Below are 19,029 nucleotides of genomic sequence, written 5' to 3'. Positions count from 1 at the left end.
ATTTTTTATATATATTTATAAAATCCCGTTATTTATTTCATTTACCTTAAAGTTGTAAATAAAATTGGACATACAAGCAATATTATTGTGTTTAAAAAAAACACACACACACACACACAACCCCCCCCCCCACTTTTTCTTGATAAATATTTTTTTCTCGGTAATATAATTATTCAAATTACAACAAAAAACAATTCTAAAAAATAATTATTTTTAAAAACTTTAAATGATATTAAATTCAAATATTACATGATATGAAGTTTAAACAAAGATTTTTTATAACAGATTTCCAATATTAAAAAAAATATATACTATATCACTCTTGAGATTAAAAAAAAATTGCAAATACAAAATCGACCTAAAAATATTTGTTTTATATTTAAAATGATAGAGGGTAATGTTTATTTTCTGGCCCTCCCTTTTTTTTTTAAGTACCAAGATCTGTAAGCAACATTATCTTTATATACATTATCTGTGTAGTTCATTAAAAAAGATATTTGTTTTACAATGTTAATATGAAAATCCATTAGCAAAAAAAACAAACAAAAAAAAACAACTCCTAAAACGTTGCTTCCATTAATACTTTTAGCACCATTGCCCATCCATAGAAATTGACTCAGAAAATAGTAAACACGAAATGATGTAGTTGCTGTTATTGTATTGTGAGACTAACCGTAGCCCTCGGCGCAAGAGGGTCCGTGTGTGCCTGGCGTGTGGGGTGGTGGCTGATCCTGTGGTCAGGGCAGCGGAAGAAAGAGTTTCAAGATGGCGCCTGCCTGCTTTTATTAGAGACGGAATCTCGCAGGATCGCAAATTAGCTAGGCCATCTTGAGGAATAAAAATCGGTCCATTGGAGGTGCGAGGCAGTCGGAGTCTGACGTTCGTGGCGATCAGTACAGTGACCGTTGGGTTCCGTTAGTGACCGTTGGGTTCCGTTTCTGACCGTTTGGTTCCGTTTCTATTCGTGTAGTCAGCTGAGCTTTGTTAGTCACCTTCGCGCCGTGGCTGTCATTGTTTGTTGGTTCGCTGTGTGTTGCCGTGGTTCTTCAGTGAAACGCTTTGTCGCCCACGACGAGACTCCCCGTCTCCTACACAAGATACTCATACATGTATATAATGCTGACGTTTTACATACAGTTGCAGTGGTGCCTACAGTACAAAAACACAAAAAAAGCAACAAGAAAAAAAGTAAGAGAAAAGACTTGGTGGACAGAAACAAACAAACAATTTTATTAAGGAAAGAAAAAAAAACCTTAGATTCAAAAAAAGAGTTCACGATCATTTTGCTCTCAGCTACAAAGAAAGTTATTTGTCTGGTAACAATCATGAAAGATAGAAAGAGATGGGTGTAAAAGGCTTTATTTTACTAACTGCCATTATATGAGATTTCAACCTGCACAGGCTTTTTTTTATTTTATTTTAGAAGAGTCGAAATACTTTAGCAAAGTCGAAAAGAGTTCACTCCCTTTGGTCACAACTAAGCTTACATATGGTAATGTAGCCCACTCGTGTAGATCAGTTGAAATATCTGCAGACAAAGATAATTTATTATCTGAAAATAATATACCAAGAGTGTTCTTTTATAGTGCGGAATTTATTTCCTCATTTTTTCCTGAAAGAATAACCTGAAAAAAGAATACACATAATTCTTCATATAATAACAGTCTCTGATAAGGCAAGAAGTCAGGTACAAAAAAAATTTTCAAGTTCATTCTTTGAGTCCAATCAGGATAAAATTATTCTTTTCATTTAATTTAGAAAAACTGCAACTTGAGACATATCCATTTTCTTCAGGCCTTAGAAGAAAATATCTAGTTATAGTGATAGACACTTCCGCTGCATATTCCATCTTTCCTAGTGAGAATATTTCTCACGTGTACTTCCTCTCTTGCAGGGTGTAGTTCTCTGACATATTTAACTGTCAAATCTTTGACAGATTTCTTAGATTTACTTAAAGTAGATTTCTCTCAATGAGATGTGAATTCATCAGATAACTTAGACGAAATCATTTCAACATTATAAACTTCGCCAGGTAACTTAGACGAGTTCACTTTAACATTTTAACGTCCTGTTAGATAGAAGATAGTAGATTAACCCATTTCAAGTGTCAAGCTCCAACTGACAACCTCAGCTTGAATTTTATCATCAAACACGGGAATGTACAGCAGTGAAGCAAACTCAAGAGAAAGGAAGAAGAGAAAAAAAGAAGAAGAAATCCCTCAAAAGATTTCTACAGTTTTATTCAGTCTTTATTTGAACTTTTATAACAAAATAATAACCTTTATAATAAAAATATGTTTATGAACTTTTTTGTTTTTGTTTTCATTTTTTTGTTTTTGTTTTTAAATATTTATGACCTGTTTTTTTTTTCAACAAGATTTTGTTTAAAAAATATTTTATGAACTTTTAAAAATTATATTTATGGACTCCAAACCATGCTGTGAAAAACCACAGGTATAATTTTACCGATCCAGATGACCCTATCATTCACACAAATCATGTGGAAGGTAGCTGGAGTCTTTGCAAAGTAAAATTCAGGGCCATGAGATGGAAATGAGATGGACTAGTGATGCCAACTTTAATAGTCATCTGCAAGAATTGGTGGTGGTGAATCAAAGACAATTATTTTGGAAATATTCTTCATTTTTTTTAAATGATTTTTTATAAAAAAACACATTTCCTGAATATATATTTTATTACAAAAGTTCTAATTTTATATTTGATTAAAACAGTTCATAACATATTATTGGAGGGGGGCAGTTCATAACATATTATTGGAGGGGGGGCAGTTCATAACATATTATTGGAGGGGGGGGCAGTTCATAAATATTTTGTTTATAACAGTTCTATTTTTATGTTTGATGCAAAAAAATTTAAAAAATTACCAACACTTCTGATTGAAAAACACTTCATATTATAGTTTTATTATAAAAGTAAAAGAAAAAAAAGAACAGTCTAAATGTCCATAAACATATTTTTACTATAAAGGTTATAATTTTGTTTAAAATGTTAAAATAGAGACTGAATAAAACTTCTATTTGTATACAGTTTTAGTCATCTGTAGCTAAAATTTTGTCTGCTGTCACTTCTGCTAAATGGTTTTGTAAACACACTTAATTAACGCTGTTTTTTTTTTTTTTTAATTTATTTGGAACATCATATAAAATATCGAGTATATGCTAAGATGTGAACATAACCATGTGATAGCATTTCAACAAGCTAAGGACACCCCTCATGCAGTTATTGTTATAGATCCTATGAGGAAGTCGACTAATGAGCTCGAAAAGCAATACAATAATAAATAATGCTGGAGGTAAACGTTTTGTCTGGACTGACGTTATCCGCTTGATAGTCAGGGACCCGAACCTTGGATTAACCACTAAGGAGGCTGTCCTATCAGCAGGCACAAAGTACTGGGACTGCTGTGTTGCCATTTGGTGAATGGATTCTGGACCATGCAGTAGTCTCTGGTGAAGCCTCTCGATGCCATACTAGTGGGTAATTGTTACGGCTTTACCTTTTCATGTGCTACAAAAAAAAAGAAAAAAATTTTCCTGTCTTTTTCTCTCTTACTTTCCCTCTCTGTACTTCTCTAACCAAGTATGGTGACCTGTTCCACAAATCCCAAAACCTCAACATGAAATATCTCCAGAAAAAAAAAACTCGAATAAACCTAGAACCCCATCTTCCAACGTAGACCCCTACTACCAGGTCTCCTTCTCTAACATCAGGGGTCTACGTTCCAACCTTCCATAGGTTGAAACCCAATTACAGGAGATGAAACCGGACATATTCTTTCTAAGTGAAACTGGAATAGGGCCGACCACTTCCCTAGATGAGTTCATAATTAACGGATACTCTAACTTAACAGCTAAATCTGACCCCCAAGATCGCCATGGGCATGGAATATGTGCCTACATTAAAGATGGCTTCCCGTATGGCAGGGATATCTCTAGAGAAGATCCTAATTTTCCCTATATGTGCTTCCGGGTTGCACTTGCTTACACCACTGCATTTATATTTGCCCTCTATCAGCCCCATAACAGCGGAGTTACTACCTTTAAGAGTATATCTGAGAAAATAGACCACATCCTGTCTGCACATCCCTCGGCTAACATCCACATCTGTGGTGACTTCAACGTCCATAACATGGAATGGCTGACCCATTCAAATAAGACAGACGCTGAGGGGAGGTTTTGTCATGATTTTGCCATTGCGTATGACCTCACTCAGATTGTTCGCGAACCCACCCGTGTGTCCGATACTACTGGTCAATATGCAAGCCTCCTAGACCTTTTGCTCTCAACTTCCCCTGAGCTATGTTCATATTCCGTTCATTCTCCTCTAGGATCATCCGACCACTCCGTCATATCAGTTAAGATAAAAATGAAATGTACCCCTCCACTGTACTGTATACCAATGCTCATATCTGATTTACCTCTGCATTCCATGTTTAAAAAGGATGTGTCCTCTATAGTATCAGATCTGACCGAGTGGTTAATTTTAGGCATAGACCAATTCATACCATCTAAAAAATTCCAACAAAAACCTAACAGCCAGCCATGGTTCTCCCCAGAATGTGCTGCTGTTATCGCGCACAGAAATCACTTTTTCCATAACTACCAACGTAATAGATGCACTGAGACTAAAGCTGCTTTCAGGAACACCAGCAACCACTGTAAAAGAGTAATAAAAAATGCAAAAGAGCTATATGCCCAGTCTGTTAAATCCAAAGTAGCAGATCAGCGGCTTGGTTCCCACCAGTTTTGGCAAATAAATAGGATCCTGAACAAAAGTGTGCATTCTATCCCAACCATTATCAATGGACGAGAGGTCATCTCGTCAGCATCATACAAGGCCAAACTATTTGCAAAGAACTTTGCAGTTAATTCTACCCTATGTGACAAAGGCCATCAACTTCCATATTTCCTCCTATAACACAGAACAAGCTAGGTCACATACAAATATCTGTGCATGAGGTCGCCAAGCTAATCAAGAACATTGATTCCAGTAAAGCAACTGGCCCTGACGGCATCCCAATTATAGTGTTAAAAAAGCTTCAACCAGAACTTGCTCCCATACTTACGAAACTGTTTAAGCATTGCCTTAAGGAGAAGTGCTTTCCAACTCCCTGGAAAACCTCATCAGTATGCCCTATATTAAAGAATTCAGGTGATAAGTCATCTCCCTCTCAGTACAGATCAATAAGTCTCCTGTGTGTTATGAGTAAGTTGCTGGAATCCATATAAAATAGAGAAATAGTAAACCACCTCAGCAGAAACAATCTTCTTAGTGAGACACAATATGGTTTCCGTTCTGCAAGATCTACCGCAGATGTTCTAACAGTTATATCTCACAGGATTAGTGAATCTCTTGACAAAGGCTTCCTTTCTAGGGCAATTGCTCTTGACATATCAAAGGCCTTCGACAAGCTATGGCATAAGGGCCTACTTCACAAGATTTTCAGCTATGGTATAACTGGAAATGTTTTCTCAATCATTAAATCATTTCTCTCCGATAGGCTCATAAGAGTAGTGGTCGATGGACAAAAATCAGAGGCCTGCAGTATTAATGCTGGAGTCCCTCAGGGGTCAATCCTGGGCCCAACTCTCTTCCTGATCTACATCAATGACCTCCCTAAACACATACTTAAATCATTCGTTGACATCTATGCTGATGACACGACCATCTACGGCAACACATCAAAGGATGTAAATGACAAAGTTCTCTCTGATTCTCTCTCCTCTGATCTCGATCACCTGGTTCAGTGGGGGAAGACGTGGCTGGTTATCTTTAATGCATCTAAAACTAAACTCCTATCTTTACATCATCAACGCTCTGATCCCCATCTGGCATCAATTGAAATGGATGGCTCTCATCTAGGAGAAGCCCCATGTTTTGACAAGCTTCTGGGTTTGTCCTTTACTCCTGATCTGAAATGGAACACGTACATCAAATCTGTTGCCAAGGTCGCTGGAAAGGTGGTGGGATCCTTCTACCGCTCCAGAAGATATCTCACTACTGATGCAATTCTCTATCTATATAAAAGCCAAGTACATCCAAGGATGGAATACTGTTGCCATATCTGGGCAGGAGCTGCTAAAAACAGCCTATCCTGCCTTGACAGAGTACAAAATAGACTTCGTGGCTTAGTGGGAGATGCCCTTTTCTCTACCCTGCAACCTCTCTCCCACAAAAGAGACGTTGCGAGCCTATCCTTGTTTTATCGTTATTTCCATGGCAGGTGCTCATCTGAACTCCAATCTCTGGTCCCCCCTCGCCAATCTTTCACGAAAAACACCCGTCTAACTGAATCCACTGTGAAAAATTTCCCCCACTCTTTATTTGTGCCTAAATCAAAACGTGGATTCCATGAACAAAGCTTCTTTCTTAGAAGTGCACACCTGTGGAACTCTGTTCCGTCTGCCTGCTTCCCACCTGATTACAACTTGGACGTCTTCAAGTCTAACATAAACAAATTCCTAATGAACCGCCCCCTTAAGTAAACACTTCATCAAATCTCCACACTAACGTACTGTACTTGCAATAACCCTTATCCCTGAGTGGCTTCCGGGCCTTGATAAGTGGTGACCACCGTGTAAAAAAAAAAAAAATGTCTAATGAAGTAGGAGTAATTATTCAACAAAACAATGAACAATAAACATAATCACGTCATATAGTGTTGAGAGAAAGTGGACAACTTCAAACAATATATGATACCATTCACTACAGTATGTACTGTTTTTCCTTGATGACGAAGATGGCTGGCATCTCGAGATGACAAATAACCAAAAATGAACTGCTATGCGTTATTATGTCTCGCACATTATGATCCGTGATGATGAGTTTAACCACATATTAAGAGGTGAGGGATTATTTTAGCAGTATATTGTGGATATAGCATGAAAAAACATGAAATAGATCTTTTGAATCAAGCCTCTCTTACATCTACAACATCCAGAGGTTTTGTCGATGCCTTATATGATTATGATGATCTTAGTAACATTAGCAGAAAAGTTATTTTGTTATCAGCATTTGTTGGTGGACCATGATATATGATGAAGAGATATCAAAATGCTATGATGTATGTTAGAAAATATGGAATGGCATCTTACTTCATCATGATGACATACAATCCAAACTGGTCTGAGATTAAAGATAATCTCATTGAGAACTAATTGCCTCACGATCGACCTGACATAATTGCAAGAATTTCGGATTTACAAAGGAAGCTTTTCATGAAATATTTAACAGGATCAAAATGTCTATTGCCTACGTTCTAAGTGTTGAATACCAGAAAAGAGGTTTACCACACCTACATTGCCTGCTATGGATGGAAGAAGAATCTAAACCCAAACCCCAGAATTATGATGATTTTATTCAAGTTGAAATACCAAGAAGAATTGAAGATCCAGGATGACATGCATTGGTGTTGATGCATATGATACATAAACCAAACTGCAACAGTACGTCTTTCCGTGCTGGAAAAATGGAACTGTTCAAAGAGGTACCCAAAATCAAATAATGATCAAACAAGATGTGGACATGATTCATCCCTATTTATAGGTGAAGATCACCAGAAATAGGAGGTCATCAAGGCTACAAAGAAGGTAGAAATGAAGTTATAACTTCAAAATTGGATGTACCTTACAACATGACACTACTGAAGTTATTTAACAATCATATTATTGTAGAAATATGCACTTCTGTTAAATCCATTAAAAATGTAATTAAATATACATTAAAGGGAAGTGATCAGGCATTTTTCAATGTAAACAAAGATCATGAGATTAAGCAAAACTTGACAGGAAGATATATTGAATCATAAAAAGCAGTTTCAATGATACTTGATTTCCAATTCATGTTAGAGAACCTGGATTGTTCATCTTCAGATATATTTCCCTGATAAACATCTGGTCTATTCAAAGAAAAAGCGGCAATGCTTCTGCAACTCTCACAGTGTTTTTCAATATTTACCAAAATTATGAATTTGCCAGAACAATCTATCACTCAAATGTGCCAAAATACTATGTGTGGCAAAATAAGAAATGACAAAAAAGAAAAATGGGCAGGAGAATAGTTGATCACCCAGGAGTTTTGGAAGCAAATATTCTTGGTCATATGCAGGGTTGCGGAGTTGGAGTCGGAGTCGGAAGGAGTTGGAGGTTTTAGCTGGAGTCAGAGTCGGATTTCTAAAAGTACTAAGAGTCGGAATTTTTTATCCGACTCCGACTCCGTGTTCAATAAGTTTATTTTTTTACATTTATATTTTTTTACATGTTTTACTGTTTGATTTTACCAGTTTTTTCTTTTTGTTTTATTACATTTTTACCCCAAACAAGGCACATTACCACTTTGATGTGCTGGGCTACTATCAGGGACCTAAGTTGCAGGGGTACTATGTAGAGAGTTAAGCAGCAAAATGTCTGTTCACATTACACTTGAACTTCTGCATGTCAGTACAGTTGAAGGAGAGAATTTCAAAGTCTAGCAGTTCTGGGGAAGAAACTATTAGAGTAGAAGGCTTTTTCTTACATCTACAGATCTCTACTGTGTAGGAGTGGGACTTTGCTGCTTGTTGGGTTTGTCGGGGATATTTTCGTTGAGGGAGTACAAGGGCTTGTAGTTTGTCACAATGTCCACCATTAAAGTACTTGTAGAACAGGCAGAGGGATGCGACATTTCATCGATGGGATAGGGGCTAAAGCTTAGATGACAGTTCAAGACCTATCAGGTGGGCGACTCTCTTTTGAATCCAGTCTAGGAGTGAGCAGATATACCAGCCCAAATGTGACAATGCTCCATACATGGGCGAATGGTGGCTTTGTAGAGGTACAGGATACTTTCAGGCGTAAATAACTTTCTAGTATGATAGAGAGAGCCCACCTTCTTTGCAGCAGCCTTGGCAATGATCTCGATGTATTTATTCCAACTCATGTTTCCTGTAAACGTTAAGTCAAGGAGTTTGAAGGAAATACTTTCAGGTAATGTATCTTTAGCCATAGCTATTGGTGGTTGGTAAGGTTTCATGTAATTATTAAAGGAAACCAGCTTTGTCTTGGCAGTGATGAACGTTACAATCCATTTTTGACCCCATTTCCCTACAGATTGAAGGTCTTTCTGTAGGGTTTCTGCCATTACCTTAGATATGTGCTCATTAGTTTTCCCCATGTGCCTGCTATAGAGCGTGGTGTCGTCGGCAAATATACCCATCTCAGAGACAATTTTATCAAGTAAGTCATTTATGAATATCAGAAATGATAAAGGACCAAGGATTGAATCCTGAAGCACACCGGCATTTATATCATATTGTTTAGATGTATGCCCATCGAGGACAATCTGAATTCTTCTCTCATTTAAGAAGGATTTAATTATGTTAAGTATTCGTCCAGTAATACCATAGGATTTTATTTTCATGAGAATACTATCATGCCATACCCTGTCAAAAGCCTTAGATATATCTAGGGCTACTGCCCTCCTTTCCTCTGCCATATCCAGTGATTGGTATATATGTTCAGAGATTATAGTTAGAATATCTGCAGTAGAATGGGCTTGTTTATATGCATATTGAGTGTCAGACAAAAGTTTAGCAGCTGTAAGGTGGTGGATTAGAGCTTGATTAATTAAGGATTTAAATATTTTTGCGAAAAGAGGGAGGAGACTAATTGAGTGAGAATTTAATGGGTCAGTTCTTTTGCCAGAGTTTTTGTAAACTGGTACCACAGAAACAGTTTTCCAGCTGTCAGGAAAGCAAGATTCGTTAAGGCACTTGTTAAAGAGTTTAGAGAGAGCTGGAGGAACCTTAGTTTTTTAATAGCACAGCCGGGATGAGATCAGGTCCACATGCTTTTGAGGTGTCTAGGTTTTTTATGTACTTAAGAAGGGGTGATGTTAGATCATCTTGTGTGGTTTCTGTCTGCCGAGGAAAATCAGTGAGGGAATGGTTTGCTGGGTCCAAGGTAGAGTTTGAGGCAAACTGACGGGCAAGCATGTTAGCTTTCTCAGTTGCTGTGCAAACAACCTCATGATTGTTGGATAGTGGAGGTATTGTTGATTGCCCATTATTTACTACACTATTAGAGATTTTCCAGAAATCACGAGTTTCTAATTTCTGCACTTCAATGCGTTTCCTGTTGGTTTCAGTATATTCATTTTTAACTGTTGCTACTCCTTTCTTACAATTACTTCTAGCTTCTGACTGTTTAGTCTGTCTAGTTTTGTCTGTTTGTACAGGACTTATGCATGTTGCTTCTGAGCAATGGCAGTTGCGCAAGTAGAAGTAAACCATTGGGGAGAGTGGGGTTTGCTATAGAACTTCCATTTAGGAACATGTGTTTCAATTGCTGCTTTGAACCATTCAGTAGTCTCATTTACGCACTGTTCTGCAGGAAGAGAAAAGATATTTCCCCATGGGATGTCTTTGATGTGATCTCTAATGGCATCGCAGTCAGCCTTATTGTATCGTTTGAAGCAATGGCTCTTCAATTTGGGGTTGACAGTTTAGAGTGATGTCCATCATTATCACAGCATGATCAGCATTCCTGAGTGGGCAATGAGTATTTGTTACACAATCCTCAGGAACTGTTGTCAGAAATAGATCACGAAGTGAGGCTTGCTGGTTCTGACGATCTGGGAGATGGGTCTACTGTCTGTGCCAAGAAATGGGGTGTAGCAAAGTTATAGATGACGCAACCAGCTGTGTCAGTGTAGTTAGAGAAACCAAGCCAATTTCTGTGATGGGCGTTAAAGTCACTAAATACATGTATTTGGGTGCTAGTGTCAAGGGAGAGTGCTACATCTATGCTGTCAGAGACATGATTGATTATAGTACAGTCCTGAGTTGATGGAGAGCGATAAAGAAAATACAGGTAGCTAACGCTATGTTGTAAAGTTTTTTTAAGGCACATGAAGGTCTGATCACCTGATTCTAGTTTAGATTCCCTAGATATGGAGATGGTGTTACGAATATAGACTCCAAGTCCATGCATGTGTCTGTCAGTCTTTATGACAAATGGAAGATAAAGATAACAAGACATGTTAACGTGGTTTGGTGGGATGGAAGAATGCAAGTTAATTTCACTTAGTGCTAAGATATCCGGGGACTTTGCTAGGAGGAATGATTCGACATCATCTAAGTTAGCTCTAAGTCCATGGATATTTGTAAATAAAAGCCTCAAGGGAGGCGGCGAATTCTTTGAGTGTGTGTCTGGTTTGAACGTTTTATTTTTTGATTGAGCTGTCATTTCATTTTATTTCATAGTTTCAGACCTAGGGTGAGGTGCTAGGCAAAACGGATCTGCATAGCCACCACCGTGCAACACAAGTAGACTATCAGCCGGCTCCTCATCTACAGGAATGTGACCTCGGGAATGCCCACCAGAGATGAGTGCAGTACCCCTTTCCATGCACAACATTGCACTACAAATATCCCGATATTATTCAACTGATGATAGAGCAGCTGCTCTTAGCGTTACTAAAGAGTTAGGGCTCCTGCACTGCCAGTTGGAAACAGTAATCAGCAACTGTCAAACCGGTACTCTCAAACCTCTCTGACAGCAGTGCAATTATGTTAGCATATATGGTAAACAAGCACTCCTAAGATGCCCAGCTATAGAGAAATAGAATGATGCAAATGTGGGGGAAGGCATTCATTGCCCTAGTCAGGAAACAAGGCTAAGCACTGGATGTCTCTAATGAGTCCCTATGGCTGCACCTCTTCTCCTGGCTAATAGGCAATATGGAAACCGGGTGATAGGCTGAGGTTATCTACTCCTTAAGCAGTTTAGGTTTGCAAACCGGTGATTTGATCAAGTCACCAGCTCTAGGGAGGTTGTCATCAAGGACTGAGGAGCTCTCCCTCCTCCGTTTGGTATCAAGATGTATGAAGTCAGTGGCACAGGTTTACAAATTAGTTTTTCTTCTAGATGGATGTCCTGACAAGATCTACAGGTCCATCAGCACCAAAAGGGTTTTCCCCACGCCTGGTTTCAAAGCCAGGTATTTCATGTCCCTGAAGTGATAGTTTGGATTAGTAGAGTTAGTATGAAAGAATTAGTGTCTGCTTTGAAGTTACACTCCTCAGAATAGGATTAAAATTGGAAGATGTGGTTACGTTTTGAAAGGAGGTATCTATGAGTATGGGGTGTAGATTTAAGGTTAATATCTACTAGGGTTAAGAAAAGATCAAATATGGTTTGTAGATTAGTGACTAATTGGAAATTATAATAGAAGGGTTAGGATGTGTTTGGAAATGTGCTTTAAGTGTTAGTTTTCATGTAAAGATAGTCACCAGTACTTTATCCCATCTAAGTAAAAGAAAGATATAATTGCTAGTTAATATAGATCACTTATAATCTGGCCACAAACTGGCTAATAGGTCTCTATTTTATAAATATTCTATAGAGTATAAATATAGGTTAAGCTAATGCATACCTTAGCAATAGAAATCTATAAATGTTTAGTATTTTTAAAAGATCAGCCTACTAAAGTTTAGGACTGGAAGCTAAACTCCGCTCCCAAGGTATTTTTTTAATTTTTTTGACATAGGCATCACCACTTATCAAGGCCAAGAGGCCACTCAAAGATAAGGGTTAAAGAGTGTACAGTAGAAATTGGACAATATAGTAACCGTTAGTAATGGAAATTCAGTAAATTTGTTAACTTATATGGAACGGCCCATTGAAAACTTGTTTACATTAGACTTGAAGACAACCATATTGTAGTCAGCTGGAAAGCAGAAAAACGGAAGACAATTCCACAGGCGTGCACTTCTAAGAAAGAAGCTTTGCTCATGTGGTCTACGTTTAGGTTTAGGCACAGATAAAGAGTGGGGGGAATTATTGCATGGTATCAATGGAAATTCTGTCTTTGAATAAGATCACTGTGGATTACATTGGATAACAATCGGATTGTAATCTGATAGTTATCCAGTTCCTGCATCTACTAGAATTTGGCAATTGGATTAGTCCGGGATCGATCCGGAATTAAAATCTTACTCCTCCACCCCCTCCATCCCAAAAAACGGGCATTAATCAATAAGAAGCAGTCCATGGGACTATAGCGCTTTATAGCTTTTCCTTCCCTTTTTTTAACATGGAGTCACCACTTGTCAAGGCTCGGAGTCACTCGAGGACAAGGTTCAATGAGTGTACAGAAGTCAATAGGACAATATTGTAGTAATCATTAGTAGTGGAAATTTGGTAAATTGGATTACTTAAGGTGAATGGCTCATCAAGAATTTGTTCATGTTGGACTTGAATATGGCCAAATTATAGTCAGCTAGAAAGCAGACAAATGGAATAGAGTTCTTCTGTTTGTCTGGTTTGGGGACGATCGATTAGAACCCATATGAGAATCTGCCATGAAAATAGTGATAAGGCAGGCTCACAGTGTCTCTTCTGTGGGAAAGAGGTTGCAGGGAAGAGAAAAGGGCATCGCCCACTATTTTGAACTCTGTCAAGGCAAGATAAGATCTTCAGCAGTTCCTGTCCAGATGTGGCAACAGTACTCCATCTTTGGATGTATCAGTATATAGGTAGAGAATTGCATCAGCGGTGAGATATCTACCATTTTTCCAATGGATTTGATGTACGTGTTCCATCTCAGATTAGGAGTAAAGGTCAACCCCAGAAGCTTGTCAAAACAGCGAACCTTCCCAAGACGAGAGCTATTCATTTTAATTGATACCAGATAGGGTATCAGAGCGTTGATGATGTAAAGATAGAAGCTTAGTTTTAGATGAATTAAAAATAACCAGTCACTTCTTTCCCCATTGCACCACATGCTCAAGATCAGAGGAGAGAGAATCAGAGAAAACTTGAACATTTACGGCCTTTGATGTACAGCCATAGATGGTAGTGTCATCAGCATAAATGTATATGAATGATCTTAGGATGTGATTTGGAAGCTCATTGATGTAGATCAGGAAGAGAGTTGGGCCCAGGATGGAACTCTGAGGGACTCTGGAGTTAATCTTGTGAGCATCTTATTTCTGCCCATCAACCACTACTCTTATGAACCTATCAGAGAGAAATGATTTAATAATTGAGAAAACTTTCCAACTATATTGTAGCTGGAGATCTTGTGAAGTAGGCCTTTATGCCATACCCTATCAAAGGTCTGATATATTAAGAACAATTGCCCTAGCAAGGAAGGCTCCATTGAGAGAGTTGCTAATCCTATGAGATATAACCATAAGCACATCTGCTGTAGATCTAGCAGAATGGAACCATATTGCCTGTTACTAAAAAGGTTATTTTTGCTGAGGTGGTTTACTACTTCTCCATAAAACATGGATTCCATACTAACCCTAACCCTAACTCATGACGCACAGGAGACCTATTTGTCTGTAGTGAAAGGAAGATGCCCGATCACCTGAATTCTTAAATACAGCGCATACTGATGAGGTTTTCGGGGGTGTTGGGAAACAATTCTCCTTAAGACAATGCTTAAACAAGCTTGTAAGTAGGGAAACTTGTTCTGGTTGAAACTTTTTTAGTACTTTAATTGGAATGCCATCAGGGCCAGTTGCTTTACTAACATCAAGCTTTTTGACTAGTTTGGCAACATCACACACAGAAATGTGTATGTCGCATAGCATGTTTTCTGATACAAGAGGAAATATGGGGGATTGAAAGCCTTGGTCGCATAGGGTATAATTAGTTGCAAAGTTCTTGGCAAAGAGTTTGGTTTTATCTGATGCTGACGAGATTACCTCAGGTCCATTGATGATAGTTGGGATTGAGCACATGTTTCTGTTCAGGATCCTGTTTGCTATTTACCAAAATTGGTGGAAACCAAGCCACTGCTCAGCTACTTTGGACTTTAGAAACTGAGCATACAAGCCTCTCACATTCTTTATTACTCTTTTACAGTGGTTGCTGGCAGTTCTAGAATCGGCTTCGGTCTCAGTACAGCTTCCTGTTTTTCCTTTGATCCTCTTTCCATAAAGGCAACATTATCTTTTAAAAAATTTCTTCTCTGTATAATTTGTGTATTTACTCCCCTCTTCTGATGAGAAACGTTTGGCTTCAAATGCCATGGTCTAAAGAGGTTTCCCTGTCCCGAAATATTGTAGTCCCTTTTGAACTGATAGTATAATAAAATTTAATTGTAATTTTTTTATCCTTTTGTTTTCTTAACTTATTCTATAAAATTATTCGTATTTTTAAATGTAATTATGGTGTATTTATGTAACCAAACTCCTGAATTGACTGGCGAGTCTACTCCCCATGTTATACAGTAAAATATGATAATCAAATTTTGTAAGATGGACTTGCATTAAAAAAAAGCTTTAAATCTATTTAAAAATTTTAATCATCCCTTAATCTACTTTTAAAATTACTAAAAAATTAATTTATTTTATTGTATTATTTTATTCCATTTCTATATTCCGTGCTATCTACACCTTTGAAACTATTTTCCCATATTTATCTCGCATGCCATCTTATTTGTAATATATTAGTAATAGTTAGCAATATATGTAATATATTAGTAATAGTTAGCAATATATGTATAGACACAATAGAAAAATTGAAAATACCCATCTCTTTTCTAGTGTTATATAGCGCCAGGACCCCTAGGTTGGGAACGGTCATTGTTAGTTCCCCGCTGCAACAAAAACCCAGTAGCCGTCTTTTATTGATCGTCTAGTTGTTTAATTTTCTGGTTGTTATGGTAACAGCTAAGACGACAGAGTTATTTCCCCCTTGACTGTGCATTGTTTTGCTCTCGACTTTCTATAGCTGTCATTGCTTGTCATAACAGCGATCCCGACTCAAAAGAAATTAACATGCACACAAAGGTCAGACGTTACTCAGCATAACAAATCAAGACGTAAGACACACTGGCTTTTTATATAAAAATATATTTTGTTTTGAAATTATTTTCTCGTTTTACACAGTGATTTTCAGTAGTTCAAAATTTAACAGTGTGGCTTACTGTTCATTTCAGTGATGGAAAGGGGTGTGTGGAAACGTTATACTCTCGACAATCGCACGTTTCCTATCGGCGTCTCTCTCTTCTTCTCTTCTCTCTTCTCTCCTCCTTCTTCTTCTGGTTAGACTCCAAAAATCACCGCTTATATTAGCATGTTTTTCGCTTGGTTTTTTCCAATCCATGCGATCTGTCAATCGTACTGCTCGATACCGGTGCGCGTGTCTGTTGGTCACGTTTTGACAACTTTTCGCCACCTCTTGACCTAGAGCCATCGTGACCGATTTCTCTTCAACTGACCGACTATTGGCTTTATCGATACACGTGAATTTAACTCTCATGCTTACTTTGTATACATGCCAAAGTTGCAAGGAATGTCACGTTCCTTGTTTTGTAAACAAAAAAATCGTCATCCGATTTCTTTGTTTACGACGTGATCACTTTTTCATTTCGACTGGTGGACAATCGATTATTCGATGCCCACCTTTTAAATCTTTTATTATCTTGTTTTAAAGAAGTTTTTTCTTTCCAGTTATGTATCGGATAGTTCCAGCCATCCATTACATAACATCCCTCCATTAACCATTTTTTTTTTTCAATCTTGTTTCGTCTGTCGGTCCATCGATATTTCCAATACAATGTTCTAAATGTCACAATTTTTGCGATGGATTCCATACAAACACAAAAAACAATTAAAAAAAATAATAACCAAAACATAATAAAAAAAAAATAATATAGCAACACAAGAAAGCACAAGGTCTCCCTTTGGTATAAGTGCATCGTCCGCACTTAACAGCGAAATTTACGCTGCAACTTTACTCGTTTTACCAAAGTGGTCGATTTGTCCAATATTTTCCACTACCTCTGCCCTTTAATTAAAATGTGGGCAGCATATCGCACAAAATTTCGACCAGAACGCCAGGATCCTAAATGTTGGTAGCAACTCCGAACTCCCTTGATAAGGATTTTGCTTAACATCGACAGAGTAACTTTCTTACCCAGTCCAAACATCCTGTTCCACGCTCCCGACCTACAGCTTGATTATAACTTGAGTTCCCAACCCTCGTGCTAGCCCTAGCTACGGTTGGCTGGTCCCTATTATCATAATCAACACCGCACAACCTGGGCACTAAGTCTAATATATCGTCCTCTGATATCTCATTAATTTCCTTAGCCCTTTCAGCCGTCATGCTGCGTGTTATTATTTTCCGTTCCATCAACGGGACCCTGTTTTCCTGACTTGGGGATTTCCGTTGATGGCGATAGCTCTGTTGGGGATAATTTTCTTCCTCCCCACTAGAGGATTCCCTATCGGTACTACTATCCTCTACCAGTGCTGACAGGGTAGTTTTTCTACAGCCCTCTTGCTCATTGGGGGATATCCCATTCCTCCAGTTCTGCTTTTCGGAGGTGTTCCCCATGGGCTTTCGTTACTACCCCTGTCAGTTGACTTCTAATCCTATACGAGACTGGCCCTGTCTTTTCTATGACTACATAATATGGAGACCATCTTACGTCTAGCTTTCCCTTTTTCCTATTATTTTTATAATAAACTAAATCACCAATTTGAAAATCGACTGCTTTCGTTTTCTTGTTGGCCCTATCTATCATTTTCTTCCTAGCTCTCTTTACATTGTTTCTGACTATTGTAAAGGTCCGATGCATGTCCTGCAGAGCGATCTCATGATCCTCTTCCCCGTAGTAAATTCTACGCGGCCTCAGTATGTTGTCTAACGGCAAGACAACGTCTCTATTATAGAGCAAATAATAGGGGGAGTACTTTGTTGTTTCGCTGACATGAAACCTTACAGCAGCCAGCATCTGGTTCAAGTACATGTCCCACGAACGGTCATTGTCCCCTATTTTCTTTGCTAGTACGTCATGCATCGTCCTATGAAATCTTTCTATTTTCCCGTTACTTTGCAGGTGGTAAAATGAGGTGGTCACGTGATCAACATTAAGCTCTTCTAACGCCCTTTTCATGATCCCATTGACGTTCTCCGGTCCGTTATCCGTAAGTAACTGCAATGGTGCACCAAATCTGGGAAATATTTCCTCAATTAAGAGATGCACCACTGTCTCTGCCTTTTTATTAGGCACAGTGAAAGCCTCAGGCCAACCACTATACATGTCGATGAATGTGACTATGTATTGATTGCCTGACAAAGTCCTAGGATAGGGTCCGGAAATATCCAATACAATCTTAGCAAAAGGAAAAGAAGGTATGTCGGTCTCCTGCATTTGAGGTAATTGCTTCCTCAAATTTCTGGTCTGGCATGGGACGCATTTCCCTATGTGTTCGTTCACCTTTTTGAACAAACCCGGCCAGAAATACTTCTGTTTAATGGCGTGGAACATTTTCTCCACACCCATATGACCATTCTCATCATGGTATTGATTCAATACCTTCATCCTCAAATGTGACGGGATATATAATCTAACTAATGGATCGTCGTCGGGTTGCGATAAATAATATGCGATATCGTCCATTATGATGTACTTTTTTTCTTCCATCTTGGACGTTTTACTGCTCCTCATCCGTTTCTTTAATTCGACGATCTGACTATCGGCGTCTCGTTCTTTACACATATCCAAACCTGATAGTGTAGGACGCTCGCTTTCTACTGGTGAGTCTTCGTCATCCTTATGCGATACAAACTCTCTTGGTTCAAAACGATTTGAGTTTATTGCACTCACCGTGTAATTCCTATCATCTATTTCTACTAGAGGATCGTCTTCATCCCGACTCGCATTTACCGCACGGGATAAGAGATCCGCACAGACGTTATCCTTTCCTTTCAGGTACTGTATGGTGCAATCATAGCCAGCCATACTCAAAGCCCACGTCTGTATTTTTTTATTCTGTATCGGAGATTTCAGCAAGTACTCCAATGGTCTGTGATCCGTGTAGATGGTGAACGTAGCACTGTGTAAGTAGTGATTCAACTTATTTAAAGCATAGTGAATCGCATATGCTTCCTTCTCTATCGTTGACCATCTAGTCTGGGTATCTGACAACTTATGAGATAGAAAATAAATGGGTTTCTCTATCTCCCGACCCTCCTCTGGGTCGTAGACCATTTGAGACAAGGATGC

At 38.3% G+C, this 19,029-nt stretch overlaps 1 protein-coding gene across 1 annotated transcript in view; it reads right to left on the bottom strand.

Annotated features, from left to right (window-relative positions):
• LOC145241467 (U3 small nucleolar RNA-associated protein 14 homolog A-like) overlaps positions 1–19,029 on the bottom strand; it is a 137,499-nt gene that overhangs the window by 107,923 nt on the left and 10,547 nt on the right. The window contains exon 2 of the mRNA XM_080104449.1: positions 674–1,149. The gene's annotated coding sequence lies outside the window, so the exon portion shown is untranslated. The remainder of the gene's footprint in view (positions 1–673; positions 1,150–19,029) is intronic.

This window comes from Euprymna scolopes, chromosome 20, assembly GCF_053919585.1.
Source record: "Euprymna scolopes isolate OS-2025 chromosome 20, ASM5391958v1, whole genome shotgun sequence".
Classification (NCBI taxonomy): domain Eukaryota; kingdom Metazoa; phylum Mollusca; class Cephalopoda; order Sepiida; family Sepiolidae; genus Euprymna; species Euprymna scolopes.
Note: the sequence above shows the minus strand (reverse complement) of the source record. Positions and strands in the feature narration are given on the sequence as shown.